This window comes from Rattus norvegicus, chromosome 2, assembly GCF_021556685.1.
Source record: "Rattus norvegicus strain SHRSP/BbbUtx chromosome 2, alternate assembly SHRSP_T2T, whole genome shotgun sequence".
In the NCBI taxonomy this organism is placed as follows: domain Eukaryota; kingdom Metazoa; phylum Chordata; class Mammalia; order Rodentia; family Muridae; genus Rattus; species Rattus norvegicus.
In genome coordinates this window covers 10,638,495-10,654,189 of record NC_141535.1, presented here as the reverse complement: position 1 = coordinate 10,654,189, position 15,695 = coordinate 10,638,495, and positions in this window count along the sequence as shown.

Sequence of the window (15,695 nt, the reverse complement as noted above, 5' to 3'; positions counted from 1 at the left end):
TGTGGACTTTCTCCTGATTTTATGAATTACATTCACGATATGAAAAAAATGAATCATTACAAATGTGAGTATTCTTTCACTTACGGGATTTTTAAAAAGATTATCATTTTATTTTACTTTTATTGCTTTGAATTATATTTTATGAAGCATACAAAATATTGTTTTAATTTATATTGAATGATTTGCTCTTTTTCCCCATCACTAGTCTTTCTATCTTCCTCTCCCTCTCTTGCTACTTACATATTCTTGTTTCTTTCTGCTTTCAAATCTCTCTCTCTGTCTCTCTCTCTCTCTCTCACACACACACAGCCATGCACACACATGCACACAAGTTCACACACAGCATATGACAACAAAAAGTAGTCTTCTGTCTGTCTTCTCTCCATTATTGTATCCGTTCCTCTGTCCTCTTCACTTTAGACTTCTTCCCTCCCCTCTTATTTATTTGCTTTCTTGTTGCATCTGCATAGAAATACATTTATATCTAAGCTCTGTAGATGTAAAAATATAATCTGTAATATTTGTCTTTCTGAACCTGGTTTGTTTGACTTAACAAAATGATGTAGTTTCATGAATTTTTATAATGATATCATTTCATCTGTGTTCATAGTTGAAATAATCTCATAACTCTATTGAATCGATATATAAGTTCTAAACATTTTTCTCATCCATTCAGTCATCTGCTAATCAATAGCAAGGCTTTTTTTCTGCATTTTAGTGACTGTGAAAGTGAAGATATTAACATGTGTGTCCAAGAACCTTTGTGATATTTTAGGGTGATTTTAATTTCTTCAGGCTTGGACCCAAAAGAAGTGGAGGGTACCATATGAAAGTTGAATCTTTAGTTTTCTCAGGAACTTTCACAGTAATTTCAGATAGATAGAGCAGTTTTACACTCCTATCAGCAGTGTGTAAGGCGTCTTTTATCTCCATGTCTGTTCCAGGATTCTTTGTCATTTGTTGTAGTAGTATATGTTATGACTAGTATGATATAGGATATTGGAAGTTTTAACCTGCATTTCCCTAATGGCTAAGAATAACAAATAAGTTAAGTGGTATTTATTGACCATTTATTTACTTTTTAAATTCAAAACTTTTACTAAAATGTTAAAATATTCTAGATATAAAGATTATGATAAAATACGAATGGGTTTTAACCACACCTGCCAATATTCCATCATGGACGGGTTTGGTACTCACAAAGCCCAATGCCGAGTTGAAGATTTATATATAGTTAACAGTGATTGAGAGAGAATCAGTTTTCTTTAGGAACCAGTTGCCTGTTAGGCTGCCAATATTTGTAAGCAACTCTAACAAGACTCAAAAACTAGACTAAGTAGTCCTTATATACATATCTGTCTGTGTACTGTGTACCTGTGTAATGATTATATGTAATTATATATAACAATAATGCATTTGAAAAAAGAAAAAATGAGTTTGAATGCAGGATGTGGAGAGGCACAGAAGGAGCTGAAGTGGAAGGGAGGAGTGGATAAGTGTTTTTAAGATTCTACATGAAGAAAGGAGCTTGCTCTTAGCATGTTTGCAATCCAGTATACTTATGGGTTGACTGATAGTTCATTTTCCCTATTGACAAAATTTTATTTCTTCTGATGTTGATTATTTTTGAGTTCTTCGTATATTCTGAAAACTGGTACGTCATCAGATCAGCAGCTGGAAATCCCCCATCTCGCTCACATTCTATAAGCAAATCTTCAGTTAGCTAATTGTTTTCTTTGTTATGAGAAAAGTTTTAATTTAATTATTTTGCTTCTTGATTATTGACATTATTTACTGTGTTTCTGAAGATATTTTCAGAAAATGCCCTAGACTATGTCTGTATTTTGAAGTGTTTTTCTATGTTTTGCTAGAGCAGTTTCAGATTCCAGGGCCTCCATGTAAATATTTTTATGTGTGTGGTGTGTTTAAGTGTGTTTATGTGTGTGTGTGTGGCATGTTTCCGTGTAGGTGTGTGTCTGTGTAGCATTTCTGTGATGTGTTTGTGTTTGCGTATGTGTGCATTGTGTGGTGTGTTTCTGTGGGGTGTGTGTGTGTGTGTGTGTGTGTGTGTGTGTGTGTTTGTATTACATGTGCGTGTGATAATATCAACTTATTTCTTTTCCTCCTGCACATGGGGACACTATCTCTTGAACACCATTTGTTGAAGAGGCTTTCATTTTAAAGTGAACATTTTTAACACCTTGTCAAAAATCCAGAACCTTAGTTTTGTTATTGTGTTGCTCTATTCTGCTCATGTGACCTGCTTGTCTGTGTTTGCAGCAGCACCATGTTGCTGTTGTCACCTCTCTGCATCATGCAGGTAACATGTTTGCAGCATTGTCTACATACAGTAGCTTTTGGTTCCAGGTCTTGTTAGATTTCATATGAATTTTATTCTAATTTGTTTTGTTTGGCTTTCTGTGAAGAGTGTCATTAGAAGTTTAAGGAAACTTTCATCAAATCTGTATATAGATTTCAGTAAAACCGCTATTCTCAAAATATTAATTCAGCCATCACTCCTCACTGACTGCAGCACTTACTGTCAGAGTGGGCCTTACACTTTTCCTGGAGAACTGCTCCTGATGGCATGTCTCAGGATAGCTGGAGGTCTGAACAACTCTGCTTTCACTCAGTCCTTGATACAAGGACTAGCCAATATCTTCCCCATATAGGAGATTCTGGAGAGCATCTGCAGAAAGGGCCAATTCTGCAGAACCAAAGCTGTGTGACCTCTGTGACACAGGAAAACAACAGGATATTCAAGAGGAGTGCTAACAAGGATCCAATGTCCATGGTGTAGCAGAAGACAGAGGCCTAGAGCCAGAACAATGACTCACTGCAATGAACACTTGCAAGAACAGCCCTTTTGCCAAAACAGCTCACTGTGTGGCATACCATGAACCATTGTAGCTTCCAGGGTGAGATGATTTGCTTGTTTGTTTTGTTTTGTTGTATTCTTTTTTACATTATTTAAAATGTGTTTTTATTTTTTTGTTTGTTTTAGGGGAGAGATTTCAAGGGCACATATGAAGGGATGGGGAGATAAGAGGGATTACAGTTCATGATATGAAATTCACAAAGAATCAATAAAAAAAATTTAAAAATCTACTAATTCTTTGCCACTACAAGAGGGAGCATTGGAATTCTTTTCAACTCTGTCAGTTTCTTCACTTTTTAAAATTTATCACTGTAGAGGTCTTTTATCTCTCTAATTAGCTTTGTTCCTAAGTATTTGTTTATCATTTGTTATTGACAATTATCCCTGCTTCCTTCCTCAGAAAGTTTGTTATTATAAAAAGTTGGTTATAAAAAGAGACCGAAGTAGAGAGTGTTGGGAAATTTCAAATGATATAGGCTAAATATAGAAACACTAAATGATATAAAGGAGGTCAGTTAAAGAGAAAATAATTGAGAAAAGGCAAAGTTAAATAAGAGAAAGAAAGAAGGAAAGAGTACGTTATGCAGAAGAGAAATAGCAAGAGGTTCGAAAATAAATAATTGCAATGACAAAATAATAAATTCCATTATGTCTGTGTGAAACACAGAATGCAAAATGAAATGCACCTTTCTTCTTCAAGAGCATTTGAAAGACAAGATGATTACGAAAGTAAAGCAGCAAAACCAAATAGGTAGAAAAGAAGAACAAAAAAATAATAAGGAAAAAGATTCTTGTCTGGGGGAAGAGGCTCAGTGGTTGTTTGCTCCACTCTGTGGCTGGGCTAGGCATACTCTGCTACACTCCCGCTTCTCCAGCTGTCCTCTGTGACTTGCTTCTTTCATGAATTTCCCAAGCTTCCTCTCCCACCTCGCCCTTTTGGCCTATTTCTTTCTTGTTCTGATTCTCTTCCTTTAGTGTGCCAGGCAAAATTAGCTGATAATCACCTGTTATGTCTGACCATCTTCAGAACTCAATATTCTAAATGTTTTCTCTCTTTTCTTTTCTTTATATGGTATGAAATGCATCTGAATATGTAGTAGGTCTTCTCAATGTACACTGCACATTTCTTGATTAGATTTCATTAGTTACATATGCTTTTATTTTTCTGTTTGTATGGCTACTTGTCTACATATGCACTACTTATGCACCGTGCCCACAGAGGCCAGAAGATGGCATCATGTGCCCTAGGACTGGAGTTACAGATGACGGTTACCATGTAGGTACTGAGAACCAAACCCAAATCTCTGAAAGGGTTTCCAGTGCTCTTACCTGTTGACTCATTCCTCCAGCCCTGTAGTTTTCTGTTCATGATGTCATATGTTATATAATTTCCTCAGAATTATTTTCCAAGTGATGGGATTTATCTTTAAATATATTTTCACCCTATCAGCACAGTTTCATTATTCAGTCATTAATATCTGCCCCTATTTAGTCATTTTTCCTTTTTTATGTCTTTCTGTGTAAAAGTGTAATAAGAAGCCCATTGTTATCTTGTAGCCACATCTCATTTTTCAATAGCTGTGTCAGTAATAAAGCCATCATTTTAATCTATTATATTACTCCTAAAGTATACATGGTTCTGTTTTTCTGCAAAAACATTCATTAATATCTAGAAAACATGGAATGATGTGACCATCTCAAACATTTCCTACAGAAATGACCAGCACAAACAACTAGAGGTAACCAGGGAGAACTGCACCAGACTTACACAGAATTTCCAGTATTAAGTGTGTGGTTGCTAATTACCTGTAACCAACTGGTGCCAAGAAGAATGTAGATCTTCCAGATCCTCTAATTTGTCAAGAGAATATGAAAGTCTCATTTTCCTGTGAAATCTTTCAAAATCTTTGTGTTTGAAGTAGATACAGTTTTGGAAATTTATGCTGTCCATAAATGTGTGTCTGTTGGTGAAATTTGCAAGCATGGATTTGGGAATAAAGAGACATTGATTTTGATTTCAGCTTAAGAAAGCCAGATTACTCGCTAGGCATTAGTTTGCAAATGTACAAAAGGGAGGACATTATTAAGATAATTAGATGAGAAAAGATAGGTAAAATGCCTCAAAGAGAATATAATGCATAAGGGCATTTAATAAGATATAGAGAATACTCTTCTTGTGGATTATGAGTGTAACATTATCCCATGTTCATTCTAGTATGATACCTTTAATAACTCAGCTATTAATTAAATAAATGAATGTTAATTAGTTGCTGTACTTTACACATGATAGCATATTGTATTTTCATATAGTTTGTGTAGTTGGTATAAAATATTAACTAAAATATTCTCTAAATTTATTTAGCTAATCCTTAAAAAAAGTTACACAAAACTAACCATGTGCAGTAGAATCTTTCAAGTATCAGGAGTTCTACAAATAATATCCTTTCATATAAGAGAACCTTTTCATTAAACAGTTGAAAGTTAAAGACACCAGGAATGTAGACTCTGGACAGGGAGGATAAAAACAAACAAGCCTTACATCGTAGACATTTTCTTGGTCCTCAGGGGTAAATGGGAAAACAATACTCATATATTAAAAAGAGAAATAGAAAATCTGTGTGGAGAGATATAAGATCCTTTATGGTACTGATTATATTAAACAGATATTTGGAAGTTCTCAAATGGTGGTGTGGATTTCTGTAACACGTGCTTACAAACTTCCACACACATTTGTGGGCACCATGTATAAGCTGCTCTCTGAGCTATAAAATTGCATGAGGCAGTAGCAAAGGGGTAATCTTTAGAAGCCTATCCTTGTTACACACCTGCAAGTTCTGAGTTATGCAAGTGTAGAATTTAAGCCTTATTCACTCTCTTAGTTTGGTGCTGTAGTGAGATAATTTATTGTTTTTATGACATAAAAGAAGTAAATTTTGTATGTAAATTAAACATTTCAGTGGAAACCTATAATTTCTTTAGTTTGGTTTAGGTCTATATATGGATGAATTCATAACTCTTGTGGGATTATGGAATTACTAAGGACCCAGTTTCCATAATACCTTTGTCTTAGAATTAAGGCTCGCAGTTTCTTTGGACATGCAGATTTAATGAGTTCTCTGACAGGAATTCATCATTAGTAGCATACTACTCTGAAGACAAAAAATTACTGACATTTACTTCATGAAGTATCTATATGATTTTTTTTAATTTCTAGAAATTAATTCGATTTTTATTCAAAACTTGGATCAAAATGTATAGAATTGACAAAAAGATATAACAGAAAATAAGAAGTAATTTTCTTTTATGTAACTCATAGCTCCTCTCCTGTGAGTCTTGATTACACCTGTTTACCTTTTGTTGTGTTTATGAGAAGCTTTAAATTTCAACATTAAGATGTTACATTGTGTCAACTTGTAAACTGAGGCACAGAGACAACATATTAGACGCATTTGTCTATGTTTGTGTTGACTGGCCAGTAAAATCTTATTTGAAAATTTGGGTTGGGATTTGCAACCCCATAGGAAGAGTCCACCCTCAGAGTTCCCAGGGACCAAACAACCAACCAAATTGTGCACATGCAGGGACCCATGGCTCCAGCTGCACATGTAGCAGAGGATTTCCTTATCTGGCATCAATGGGATGGGAGACCCTTGGTCATGTGGAGGCTCCACGTACCAGCATAGGGGGATGCTATGGTGGTGAGGCAGGAATGGGTGGGTGGTTGGGGAGCACTCCCATAGAAGAAGGAGGAGGGGAATGGATAGGGGGTTTGTGGAGGAGGAACAGGGAAGGGGATAACATTTGAAATATAAATAAATAAAATAGACAATAAATAAAGAAAATTTGGATGAAAATATAGTGAGATTTTTCTAAGAGTATGTGCTAAACAAAGATCCAGATGAAAGTTGTTGTTATTGTCTTAGTGACAAAGATTGACAGTAGTATCTTCATCCCACAAGTAGGAAATGAGTCCTTGGGTGATGGAGACCCAGCAACCAAGAGGTATGTTTTCAGAGTTGTCTTTCACTGCTTTCTGCATGGAAAAATACCTCCAACTAAGATCTGAGTCCAACTAAGATGTGAGTGAAGTTAAGGATTTCTCATGCCTTTGTTTTAATATAGACCATAAGAAGAAGTGTATTATTTAAACCAGTAATAAACAAACAATAAAGCTTAATATACATTATGTAGATTCATGATTTATATGAAATATTAGTAATAAGACAATGAAGAATATTATTGTGTATGTGTTAATTGCTACCTTCATAAGGACACATCTATTTCTATCATCATAGATTTATTCTGTTGGTAATAGCAGTAGCCCTGTGGGCCAATTTAAAGTCAGACAGAATATTTTTTAACCCTTCTGCAGCCAAGAAATAGTATTCTCATGTACTGATTATATTTGAATACTCTGATAGCCAATGGATTTAATTATAACCTAGACTACGTTCTTCAACATTTTGTTACTGCTCCCTTTCTGCTTTTTTCTACTATACTCTCATTTTGGGTGTTTTTTGAATGCTAAATATTCTATGTTTATTAATACCTATTCAAATGTCTTTTATTTACAACCATATGTAAAATCATTTTCAATTATTCTAATCTTGTACTGAGCTATTATAATTCCAGCTAGTGTAATTTTAGTTAGCAATATGACATATGCCAAATTTAATATGATTATAAATATCTCTCTGTATGTAAATATATGTATCATATATACTAAAATAGGTTTATAAATCAAATTTTGTAGATCCCTTAGGGATATCGATTCCAAGTTGTTTTACAACAAGTTCAGATTCACAGAAATGCAAAGTATGTGTATAAACCATACATCTGTCAACAGAGAAAATCTGCAAAAAGGAATGACATTGATGACAACATTAATGACTTAGATTCAGAAACCACACTTGCACAATGCTAATATCAGCAAAAATCTATGAACAATATAAAAATAACAAGTGAGCCCAAATTGGCTGTAATTTTTCAAACATTTTGCAATAATCAAGTGTAAATGCTTATGAAGGATTGATCTCATAAGATCAGCTAATAGGATCCTATACTTGCAACCAAAGCACAGAAATCAGCGTGGATATTATTTTTTTACCTAGGAAGTAAACACTTGTCGTTGGATGGGATCCCATGTGGCAAAACTAGAGCAAGCATTTACTGGTATTCTGCAGTTCCTTGAAAAATCAATCCAAATGAGAAATTCAGTAGAAGCCCTATTTCTCCCGATTTTAGTGATACTCTACACTCTGAACATGAACTGAACTGGGAAAAAAGAATAGGAAAGACATACAGACAAGCAAAGACAAATGATGGAGAAAGTAGGACCTTGTTTCACATGTCAAACTAGAGAGCATCACTCTTGTCCTGAAATTCCCCTAGAGTTACTTAGGACAAGAATCTGTTCGACTGAGATCAAAGCCAGGAAGAACAAAGAAAGTCAGAGTGATAAACAGCTTACTAGAAAGAAATCTCAAACAAACACTGACAGTTTGTGGAGTGACTGGGATAAAAATCAGGTGTTCAGCCTAATCTCTCATTTCCTCCATCAAAGGAAAGATAGAACTTGCTGTGTGCCAGATGAAGGCCTGGGTAGCCTGGGCATGAGTACTTACAGTAAATGTAATTTTTCAGCTCATTTATTCTCTTAGTCAAACCAGATCTTTCCTGCTTCCCCGCCCAGGGATTATTGTGTAATGAGAAGCAATGTCTACATTCATTGTAGATGCCTGAATCTATCAGTGGGTCAAGAATTTTAAACAGCATAAATCCTACTAATTGCTCCATGATCAGAAGGCTTTTCTAGACCCACCAGATAAACACAATGTTAATGAAAACAGCCCCTGTGGATTGCGCATTTACCAATTATGTGAACAAAGTTAAAATATATTTAAGAAAAAGGTCTAGGATATTTCACATCCTAATGTGAAATAAGGCTATTTTTCTGTAAACGATACAAATTCAAAAAAAGTTCTCCTTTCCTCTCAGTAGTAGAGCTCTAACTAAAATTAACTACTATTTTCCCAATCAAAGAGCCTGAGTACAGTCTAATATTTAAGCAGCTTTTATGGGTAGCTATATCACTGCCTAGATTTGGTTTCCTTGCAAAGTCCCAGTTCTGATCCTTGTTCCTCTCAGATGAACATCCTCTACACAAAGAAGCAAGAGCATGTGGCCTTGAGCAGGAATAGGAACAGAGGAAAGGGGGTTTTTCAGTCTCTGGCTTTCTTATTGAGGATGTTTATTTTTCTCTGAATTCTTGCAAGGTCTGACTTCAGAAAGCCACTCAAGATCCGATCATGAAAAATTGTAGAAATGCATTGTGTAAGAGTTAGAGAGACTTTCTACTGTGCATATTTGGACATATTATATCAGGAAAGGCTAGAAAAAGGATGCCAAAGAAATGATCTGGGGCTCAAAGACATATAATATATAGTTTTATCTGGAAAAAAGTCTTATGTTATAAATGAAACAATTTCAGTAATTAGCTCCTTTTGTTGGAAAGTTTTTGACATATATTGCATACTAAATGATCATCTTCTCTATTCTTAAATCAGGACAGTGTGTATATGTGTGTGCGTGTGTGCGTGTGTGCATGTGCGCGCGTGTGCGCGTGTGCGCGTGTGCGCGTGTGCGCGTGCGCGCGTGTGCGCGTGTGCGTGTGTGCGCGTGTGTGCGCGTGTGCGCGTGTGCGCGTGTGCGCGTGTGCGCGTGTGCGCGTGTGCGCGTGTGCACGTGTGTGCGTGTGTGCTTCCATCCTTTAATAACTTCAGTCTTTTAGCCTTAAGCCTATATGAAGTAAATTTGGTTTTCTCTCTTTTCATTCAAGAGTTTTGGGTAAATAGGTCAGTTTAACACATTTAAAGGAAGCAAGAAAGAGCAAAATGATGCCAGAGATGCGATTTCATAGATGGGGCAGCTGTGTGATTACAAAGTTGTTTCAAAGGCACAGGAAATAAATTCAATCATCTTCTTTGTTGTCATTAATTATGAACCTGGTAAGAGATGAACATGCTTTTTGAAAGACATTTCGAGGGTGTCTATGTCACTCATGAATTTGTAAGCAAATCTCTCCAAGACCATCCCAGGCATCAATATTAACTAATTGTGACTGCTGTAGATAACAATTTCAGAGACTACAGCTACCCCACTATCCGAAGGGGAAAAAGGCTTTTGAAACCATGTGAACAATTAAAACAAACAAACTGTAGCATAAATGAATAAAGAATCCACATTTTTACATCACATCTGACCCTATTCAAGGAAACACTTGCCAACATCAATCACTCACTAATTAAACGATAAGATAGCATTAAATAAATACCATTCTGTGCTACTCAGATATATATATATATATATATATATATATATATATATATAACAAATATATTTCCTATATTTGTTAGATCACTGAAATTATCACACTACAGACCCCCATTTGTTATCGACTACATTCATGATGTAACACCTAGATGGCAGTTTTAGCTGTTTTGACACAGGAAACATTTATTTTCAATTCTACTTTCTATTTTTATACACTCCATTTTATCTGGAGATGCACTGTTTGCTTTTATTTTTCATTAATTTATTTCTTTATTTACTTTATATCCTAGATATCTGCGCCCCTCCTCTCGATCTCACTCCACTACACAGGGCCTCCTCCCCTTCTTCTATAAGTATGTGGAGTCAGTCCCCCCTTGGTATCACCTGACCCTTGCACATCAAGTCAAAAGGCTCATTTCCTCCTACTGAGGCCAGACAGTGCAGCCCAGATAGGAAAACAGAATCCACAGGCAGGCAATAGTGTCAGAGACTGCCTGTACCTGCTATAGTTGTTGGGGCTCACACATGAAAGCCAAGCTGCACATCTGCTACATAAAATGCACTCTTTTTTGTTTGTTTGTTTGTTTGGTTGGTTGGTTTGTTTTTACTGAGACCTTGATCCCTACTTACCTATTCATATTCTTTCTCCTCTTCATCATCTAAAAAATTAATCCCTACAAGTGTTTAGATATAAGCACACCCAATCATTTCAAATTATTTCATTGAACATAGTCTTACTATTAGCACATATTGTTATTGATGAAATTTACATGCTATTCTTTTGAATTGATACATTATTTTCAAATATAAGTGTCAATAACACTGCTTTCAACATTCTTAACTGAGATATTGTTATAAAGTCATTTGAGAATTAAAGACTTTGGAAGAAAAGTATTAATAGGAGAATATTGTTAACTTGTCAATAACTACCTAAAACTTCCTTTTAAATAAATGCAAATAAATTAAATGAAGGCCCTGATTATGGACAAATCTAATAAGCTACCCTTCAAAACAAGTAGCTTTACTTTCATATGAAAGATAAAAAATAAATTATACAAATCAATGTGGAGGGAGGAAAAAATACACAGAAAGATAACTGAAGAGTAGATTATACAAGAAGATTTAGGAGAAAATAACTTTGTTTAAAAAAAAAAGATAAACACCATAATGAACCTAATTTAGGGTTGAAAAGCATAGGCATTACCTTCTGTTCTTTTTGGCTTTTCTTTTACACATTCAACCATACTTTGAACTCCTCAGAGTTAACTATTCTTGTCTTGCATTCAATTTTTTTATCATTTCTGTACATTTTAAAAATATCATTTATTAAATAAAGTTACTGCTGAATGTGATTTTCATACTGTTTTGGCCAATATAAGTCACAATTATGAAAAATACCTAGAAATTGGGTCCTAGATCTAGAAATCTGTCATTAGTAGAAGAGATTTGACACAGAGACATTTGTCCACAGGGAATTACTATGTGACAACAGAGTCAGTGGGTAAGTTAATGCTTCTATGCACCCAGGGACACCAGATGGCAGAAGCTGAGAGAGGCTTAGAGAAACCATCTCTAAATGATCATAGGAACGTGACTGATCTAATTGTGAGATATTTTATTTCTACTTTCCAGAACAGTGATGGGATCACTTCTTTTGTATAAGATACACAATTTGTGATCATTTGTTACAGCAGATTATTTGAAATTATTTTGAAGGTCGAAGGAATTCCAATGTCCTAAGTTATAAAGATAAATCAGGAAAACTTGTATTTTTTAATGTCAATGATTTTGAGCATGATTTTGTGGATAGGTGCATCTCAACACATTCAGACTTATCATTTTCCATGTTCAAAATGGCAAGAGTAAATAAATTCAAGGGGACATTTAAAATCTCTGTTCAATGAAGTAAATCATTCCATGATCACATTCCCTTTCTCCTACTCCAGGTGATATCACATAACCCATCCCTACCTCAAGCAAGGACTGGTGTCCAGAAAGGTCAGAAGACACATGTAACTCAGTCCCATCTCAGAGTTGTCATTTATATAGTTCTCTATGGTAACTCTCTGCACTCTGGTGACCTTTCTTTGGACATAGTTCAAAGTAAATGGTTTAAGGTACACTAAAGAATGAAGGAACCTGGTTTAAGGTAGACTAAGGAATGAAGGAACCCTGAAATGACATGTACTCTTTTCCCCTTGTTCTATACAGGAAAACTGAGTGTAAGCCAGGAGTTCTGGCTAGGACTATAATTCCAGCATTGAGCAGCAAGACAGGAAGATCATGACTTAAAGGCCAGTCTGGCCTTCTTATATTATCTAAAATAATAAGTAACAAATTGTAAAAACCCAATGGTTTCCTTGTTCTATAAGGTGATTAATAACAGGATGAATCTCATCTTGACACTTCCCTGATCCTGTATCCTCTCCTACATGGCTCTATAGAAAGTCTAGCTTTGACTAGCAATAAGCAAAGTTTCTCATGTTAAAATAAGTATTCACATTTGTTTTCTTAGTTTCATTTCTATTAAATATCAATTAGGGGGAATGCTCCAATTACACTTTCAATGTACAAAATATATTTACAAATAAGTAATTATTTCAGCATAGTAATTTATTATTCATAAAGAGAATGGTAATAATATGACAAATGATAGGTAAATTGACATGAAGACTTACTTTTAATACCTTCTAGACTGTGCATTTTGCAAAATTATATGAAATAATTATTTATACTCATCCCCAGAAAATTCTTACTATGTTGATGTATTGTGAATGACTTTAGAAATATATTGAAGTTGAATGTACTAACATGCACAAACAACACATATATCCGTCCATGTACACAAATAAAGAAAAGAAGTATAACTTCCTTGAGAAGCTTACAAATCTACCATAAAATTGAAGTTGTGCTCAATGGCCAAATGCTGAGTCCATTTCATGACAAGAAGAAAACTAATGGCATAAGTGAATACAATTAATCATTATTTACTCAACTATCATTTTCCTATGAAAAGAATTACCTTGGTAAGCCCAGTGAGTGCTATAACACTTGTCAATTAGTTCTAATTAGTATTTCTGCTTCTAAATGCTTGAGTCCACTTTCAATTACAATTTTTTTGTTTATCTTTAGTTACTCCAATAGATATGCTGGCGTGGGGCCTGGTATAGTTTAAACTTAAACTATCCAGCACACAGTGCCACTCAGGTAAGCAGTGCCACACTGCTCTATGTGTAGAGGTCATATGTTCTCAGATTTGATGTGTGCCTCAGTCTTTGGCTTTGTTGACACTCAGGGCATCTACAAGCAAAGACCTGACAGAATGATAGCTAAGGAAATTAAATTCATAGGCAATCTTTCCTCCTGTAAGAGTGAGGTTAATCACTAGTGAATTGACAGCTAAGGTACCATATTTCATATGCCTTTCTAAAGACTTCTTACCAATAGATTTCAGAATGGAATACACACAAACCTTAAAAGAACTGTTTTGAAATTGTGAATGATTATGTAGCTTCTGTTATGATATGTGTAAGAAATACTCAAATTATCCACAAAACAAGCCTGTACTGCAGTAAAGTGTAATTTCTTTGTGATGTGTTATATTTCTTTAATAAAAATGCACCTGTGTCTATACGTATTGCTCCAGTAGCCTTGTGGATTTTGATAAGACAGTGTGACACCTACAAGATGGACGATGCTTCACACCTTCTCTCAAGCTTGGAGTAAAGGATCAACACATGAATGGGTCTTCTTGGAAAGTCCAGAGGCATGCGGCAAAGCATCAACTCACATCTACAACATAAAATGAAAATCTAATCCTCCTGATGATCCAGATCATCATGCAGGGAACAAAACTAAAATCTTTTCCATTCTTATTGTACAGAAATAATAGCATGGTTTGATGTTCATGATTGTTAGGAACAAAACATTATTGTAGAAACATTCCATCAAATTTGTATTATGGCTATAGAATTGTGCCTAAATTCAATGAAGTTAGACATTTAGCAACTTTTGAGATCTAAGTCTTCAAAATTATCTCAGTAAGGGATGACTCCAGAAAACACTTATCAACAATTAAGAAATGGGATCTCATGAAGCTGAAAAGCTCTTATAAGGCAAAAGACGCCATCAATATGACAAAAGAGCAACTCACAGAATTGGAAAAGATTTTCAAAAACACCATATTTGGCAGAGAGTTACTTTCCTAAGTATATAAAGAACACACAAAACTAGACATCAACAAGCCAAATGATCCAATTAAAAAAATGAGGTTGGAAAACCGAGCCCCGAGGAACGACTTCAGGCCCGAGACCAGAGGTAAAAACAACTTTTCTGTTCCAAGTGACCTGCCTGGTGGACTCAGAACACACAAAGGCAAAATTCCTCTGGGACCAGACACTTTCAGTATCTAGCTGGCACCCAAACCTCGCTGATCCCGGCCCACAGCTCCCTGATCCCAAACATCTTGAGAGAGAGCTGACTGCCCAGAAGTGTTGGCAAACTTGAGACTGCAGATCAGGAGAGACCACCACTTCTGCCCACCTTTCCCCACATCTCTTGCCCAAGAGGAAACTGAATAGTGCCTCTAGGCACAGGAAGAAATGAGCACTCAAGATGCAGGAGCCCTGCGGTCCAGACTGTGACCTGATCTGAACAGACCTGGTCAAACAGCTCCCTGCATCCAAATCCCGTGGGAGAGAGAGCTGGACCTTCAGAGAGGCAGACATGTCTGGGAAACCAGAGGAAACTACTCTCCGCCCACATTTCTAACTCTTGAGAAAAACACCTAGCACCATCTGGGCCCCCTGTGCACAGGGACCTAGGAGAAATAGGGGCAAGCCCTTCTGGTTCCCACACACAGGGACAGCCGAAAGCCAGTGGACAGGAACGACTACACACCTGAGAGCAGAAAACTTTGTTCCCATAACTGGTTGAAAGAAAACAGGAAAACAGTTCTACAGCACTCCTGACACACAGGCCTATAGGACAGTCTAGCCACTGTCAGAAATAGCAGAACAAGGTAACACCAGAGGCAACCTGATGGCGAGAGACAAGGGCAGGAATCCAAGCAACAGAAAACAAGACTACGTGGCATCATCAGAGCCCAATTCTCCCACCAAAGCAAACACTGAATATCCAAACACATCAGAAAAGTAAGACATAGATTTTAAATCACATTTGATCATGATGATGGAGGACTTCAAGAAAGACATGAAGAACTCCCTTAAAGAAAGGGTGGAAACCATAAATAAACAAGTAGAAGCCTATAGATAAGAATCACAAAAATCCCTGAAAGAATTACAGGAAAGCACAATCAAACAGGTGAAGGAATTAAAAATGGAAATAGAAGCAATAAAGAAAGCACAAAGGGAAACAACCCTGGATATAGAAAACCAAAGGAAGAGACAAAGAGAAAGAAATTAAACACTTCTAAAATTTAATGAAAATGAAGGTACAACGTACCCAAACTTATGGGACACAATGA